The sequence below is a fragment of the Adiantum capillus-veneris genome, chromosome 18 (assembly GCF_014529385.1).
Source record: "Adiantum capillus-veneris isolate H3 chromosome 18, ASM1452938v2, whole genome shotgun sequence".
Lineage (NCBI taxonomy): Eukaryota > Viridiplantae > Streptophyta > Polypodiopsida > Polypodiales > Pteridaceae > Adiantum > Adiantum capillus-veneris.
This window is the reverse complement of record NC_140948.1, coordinates 121,811,680-121,817,446: the sequence shown is the minus strand read 5'-3', so window position 1 is coordinate 121,817,446 and position 5,767 is coordinate 121,811,680. Positions and strand designations below refer to the sequence as shown.

At 44.8% G+C, this 5,767-nt stretch overlaps 1 pseudogene; it reads left to right on the top strand.

Annotated features, from left to right (window-relative positions):
- The first annotated feature begins 703 nt into the window (after window positions 1–703).
- Window positions 704–3,889, top strand: LOC147436322 (chaperone protein ClpC1, chloroplastic pseudogene; annotated as a pseudogene).
- The last annotated feature ends 1,878 nt before the right edge of the window (window positions 3,890–5,767 follow it).

Genomic DNA, 5,767 nt, shown 5'->3' with positions numbered 1-5,767 from the left:
GTGGGAGAATTCAAGCTCAGCATAGCGTCTCACTGACATGGAAGGGAGAATTCACGTTGATATTGCTAGTCAGGGGTAAGACAAGAAGGGGGACAGAGAGAGAGAGAGAGAGAGAAAGAGTGGAGGCGAAATGTTACAGTAGATGGTTGTGGCAAGAGGTGATAAGAGGGCGAGGGAAGGAAGCGCGTGAAGGGAGTGAAGGAGTCTTGAGAGGTGCCCTACACTAGTAGTGGGAGGGACCTACTGTGTTAATATGTTTTTTCTTAGTCTTAGAGCCAATAGTAGTGCTTATCATATCCAAATAGCTAAGTCTTTATCATTTAACCTCTAAAAGGTTTCAAGTTTCATGCTTTCAAAAAGGTAGCCCAAAATCTTTTCCTTGGTAAACGAGCATTCATTTCATATTTCAAAACTCAAGACATACCCATCATTAGATTTACACACTCTTCATTTAAATGAGTGTCCACTATCTTACTTCAACCAATGAACATTTTGACCTATCAAAAAATGTATGAAAATACAACTCATCTTCTTTTCTATTTTAGTCAACAAAAAGAGAAGACATCTCTATAGTCTTTGCCTTTTGGGCAGGCCAAAAATTTGCCGGAACAAACATTATTATCTTGCAAACACTACACACGTGTATTGAGACGTTGATATATCCAGCCGGCCAACCCTCCACACGAGTATTGAGACGTTGATATATCCAGCCGGCCGATTCTCAAAGGCTTTGTACAGGGCATCTGCGATAGTGGTGTCATGGCGGGTGTAGCTTCGATTTTGCCTGTGAGAGTCGTCTCCCGCAAGCAGGCCCAGGGCTATGGCACCGCCAGCAGCACGGGCTCATACCCACTACCTCCAGCCAAGGTCTCCACTGCTCGTCAGGCTCATCTCTTGCAAGTAAGTTCTTTTTCTGGCTTTCGCCATCTCTCTTTCATTGACGCCAACCCTAGAGGCACCAAAAGCTTCCATGCCACCATGGCTGAACTTCTTTCCCGGCCTCCCACTTCGTCAAGGAGCCGAGCTACCACTGTAGCTATGTTTGAACGGTTCACAGAAAAGGCTATTAAGGTGATCATGCTTGCACAAGAAGAAGCCCGACGTCTTGGTCACAATTTTGTTGGCACTGAGCAGATTCTTCTTGGCCTTATTGGTGAGGGAACAGGCATTGCTGCAAAGGTACTTAAGTCCATGGGGGTAAACCTTAAAGAAGCACGCACAGAGGTGGAGAAAATCATTGGTCGAGGCAGTGGCTTTGTTGCTGTTGAAATCCCCTTCACCCCGAGGGCTAAACGTGTGCTTGAGCTTTCTCTCGAAGAAGCACGGCAGTTGGGCCACAACTACATAGGGTCTGAGCATTTATTGCTTGGTTTGCTCAGAGAAGGTGAAGGTGTTGCTGCCCGGGTTCTTGAGAATCTGGGTGCTGATCCCAGCAACATCAGAACGCAGGTGATTCGCATGGTGGGTGAGAGCACTGAGGCTGTTGGTGCTGGTGTAGGTGGTGGTAGCAGCAATGCAAAGATGCCCACTCTTGAAGAGTTTGGGACTAACTTGACAAAGCTAGCCGAGGATGGGAAGTTGGATCCTGTTGTGGGCAGGCAGCCACAAATTGAGCGCGTTACACAAATCCTCGGTCGCAGGACAAAGAACAATCCTTGCCTTATTGGTGAACCAGGTGTCGGCAAGACAGCGATTGCTGAGGGGCTTGCACAACGTATTGCTGGTGGTGATGTTCCTGAGACAATTGAGGGCAAGAAGGTGATCACTCTCGACATGGGTCTACTGGTTGCTGGTACCAAGTATAGGGGAGAGTTTGAGGAGAGGCTAAAAAAGCTTATGGAGGAGATCAAGCAGGCTGATGATATTATCCTTTTCATTGATGAAGTGCATACCTTGATTGGAGCAGGTGCAGCTGAGGGTGCCATCGATGCTGCCAATATTTTGAAGCCTGCATTGGCTCGAGGTGAACTTCAATGTATTGGAGCTACAACTCTTGACGAGTACAGAAAGCATATTGAGAAAGATCCGGCTCTTGAAAGGCGTTTTCAGCCTGTGCAAGTCCCTGAGCCTACTGTAGATGAGACTATTCAGATCTTGCAAGGTCTTCGAGAGCGGTATGAAATTCATCACAAGCTACGCTATACAGATGAGTCTTTGGTTGCTGCTGCTCAGCTTTCTTACCAGTATATCAGTGATCGATTTCTACCGGATAAAGCTATCGATTTGATTGATGAGGCTGGCTCTCGTGTCCGCCTTCGCCATGCTCAATCACCTGATGAAGCCAAGGAGCTTGATAAGGAGCTGAGACAAATAACAAAGGAGAAGAATGAAGCTGTGAGAGGGCAAGACTTTGAGAAGGCAGGGGAGCTTCGTGACAAGGAAATGGAGTTGAAGGCTCAGATATCTGCTATCACAGAAAAGGGCAAGGAAAAGGCTAAGGCTGAGAGCGAGGCTGGTGATGTTGGGCCTGTGGTCACTGAGTCGGATATACAACAAATTGTTGCAGCATGGACTGGGATTCCAGTAGAGAAGGTTTCAATCGATGAGTCTAGTCGCCTATTGAAAATGGAAGGGACACTGCATAATAGAGTTATTGGGCAGGATGAGGCTGTCAAGGCCATAAGTCGGGCCATTCGACGGGCCCGTGTAGGTTTGAAGAATCCGAACAGGCCCATTGCAAGCTTTATTTTCTCTGGCCCAACTGGTGTTGGGAAATCAGAGTTAGCAAAAGCCTTGGCAGCATATTATTTTGGTTCAGAGGAGGCAATGATCAGGCTTGATATGAGTGAGTTCATGGAAAGGCACACAGTTTCGAAGCTTATAGGGTCACCTCCTGGTTATGTGGGTTATACTGAGGGGGGGCAGTTGACTGAAGCTGTGCGGCGCCGACCTTATACGGTTGTGCTCTTTGATGAGATTGAGAAAGCACACCCAGATGTATTCAACATGATGCTTCAAATTCTGGAAGATGGCAGGCTTACTGACAGCAAGGGTAGAACTGTGGATTTCAAAAATACACTGCTAATTATGACCTCCAATGTGGGAAGTAGTGTGATTGAAAAGGGAGGTGGTGGCATTGGTTTCCAACTAGACTATAATGAGAAAGACAGCAGTTATAATAGAATCAAGACCCTTGTGAATGAGGAGCTCAAGCAGTACTTCAGGCCTGAATTTTTGAATCGACTCGATGAGATTATTGTGTTCAGGCAGCTGACAAAGTCTGAGGTGAAGGAGATTGCTGACATTATGCTGAAAGAGGTCTTTGATCGCTTGAAGAAAAAAACAATCGACTTGCAAGTGACAGAAAGGTTTAGAGATAGAATTGTTGATGAGGGCTACAGTCCTAGCTATGGTGCAAGGCCTTTGAGAAGAGCAATTATGAGGCTACTGGAGGATAGCATGGCAGAGAGAATGCTTGGCGGCGAGATTAAGGAAGGAGACTCTGCAATCATTGATGTGGACACAGAAGGAAATGTAACTGTTTTGAATGGAACAACAGGAACTTCTTCAAGCGCAGCGATTGAAGCTCCCGCTGGAATTGCTTGAAGAAGGTAGGGCATTGTTAATAATTAGCACACAGGCCCTTAAAGGCCATTTTTTTCCAGGGCTTTTGCGCCATCACATCCCCATCACACATTGTAATTTAGTGATTTCTCAGGTCTAAGTTTCCAGGCTAGAAGACTTATAATTTTTTCCTGATGGGGAAGAGGCTAGAGCATCAGCTCTCATACGGAGTTTCATCCATACACCTCAGTCAAACTTGAGGATTGTCATGTTCATTTTGTGGCACATGCCGCATTAGATTTTGCTTATTTTGAAGTTTGTTATCTGCACTGCCCTGCCGATATGTGGGAATGAGTGATTAATTTGGGCTCTTTTTCAATGGTCCCATGAGCTTTAGGGATATGTATATGTCCCTCCATTTTATTGTGGTTGGTTCTGTTGATTTTAAGGATATTTTTTTCTTTAGGGTGTGGTTGTGTGTTTTTTTTCAACACCAACTGAAGAGAGAATAATGTACCAGTTTGATCAGGGCCTGCAGCAACCATGCTAGCCTCTCTCACACCGGGGGTGTTCAATGGGGGTAGTAGTCATTCTGCCCCTACCTCCAGCTGTCAGCTTGACTTTTGGACTTCTTTCGAGTACTAGAAGTGATCTTTCATCCCTCACTCCTGCATCCTTGTTTCTTGTCCCTCATTTTTCAAGCATGTGGGCTCGTTCTGCAATTGTTTTGTAATCTCTATGTTTCAGGAGTTGACGCAGAGCAGCTCGCTGTGTGTGGCTCAATCTGATTCGACCTGGTGCCTGGGCTAAGATGACGCTCTTGTCGGAAGATGAGAAAGTAGCGTTGCTTGGATTGTGTCAGTTATCCTTATTATACATGACATAATTGCTAGGTCCTGCAGTTGAATGTTTATTATATAATTGGGCATGTTTGAAGATGGGGGAATGGGAGAGTGTGTGTGTGTGTGGTTATCATTCTCTTGTTGAGATGTGCACTAAATTACTATGAGAGTGAACCTGATCAATGTTGGTTTAAGTCATTATACTGCTTACCTGTTTCTTGGGTGAGCATTCAGTTGGTTGCATTGCAATATCAATTCTTTGCTATTGCAGGGTATCTTTAGCACAATTGGTAGACAACTTAGTTGAATTTGCACGGTAGGGGGCAAGGGAGAGGCGCACAGTTAGGCTTATGCTCTCTCTCTCTCTCTCTCTCTCTCTCTCTCTCTCTCTCTCTCCCCCTACCTACCCGTTCTACAAGTGTTTCATTTGCATGGTAGTTGCCTGCTTAGGAGGCCTTGTCAGTCCGCATGCTTGGTGGCATTCCTTTTGACCTGGAGCAATTGGTCTCGTAGAGTCTCATCAGGAAATTTTGCATTTTTCAAAATTTTCAGATTTTGAGACTTTCAAAAATTCAGAAGTGCAGAATCTTTAGATTTTTAGTAACCTCAGCAGTGTAGAAATTCTCAAATTTTCATTAATTTTGGAATTGTAGAGATGAAAGTGGGTGTGACCCCTCCCTCCCTCTCGCTTTCGGCGGCCATCAAGCATGAAGAAACAAAGTGACAACTGACCCCTTAGAGGATGCCATGTAAAAGTGCAAAGAAGAGATGACCGAGACCATTAACAAGATCAACTACAACCTCTTGAGCACAATAAAGATGCTCGAAGAACGTGTGTTGGTCCAAGAAGGCAAGATAACCACATTGGAAGATTGTGTGAAGACCCAAGATGAAGAAATTGCGTTACTCAAGAAGGAGCTTGCCAAGGTGTGATCCCGAAATGCACTCGAAAAAGTGCAATCCTCCGTTATAGAAGAACTAAACACGATTAAAGATGAAGTGCGGGCCATCAAAGAGGGGGAAGAGCAGCACAAAGAAATGATAACCTTTTTTATGGGCGTTATTAGAAAGACTCGATAGAAAGTGGATGAGGTCGAAAAATGGATGGAGGTTGCAAAGAAAGGAAAAGACAAGGAACAACGTCCATACCAACCATTATTAATATTACACTAGAAGAGGAGCAAAAAAGATGTGTGCGCGATTTACTTCTAAGAATTTGTGGCCTTAAAGACAAAGATAACATGGACGAAGAAATAAAAGAACTCATGACTATGATGGGGTCAATGAGCCTATGCACACGAGAACCTGGAGAGTGGGCAATAAGAAAAATGAAAGCAATGGGGAAACCTCGAAAGAAAAGGTACTCATCCTTTGTTTTCCCTCCATGGAAGCAAAGGAGGACTTTTTGAAAAAGAGACCAA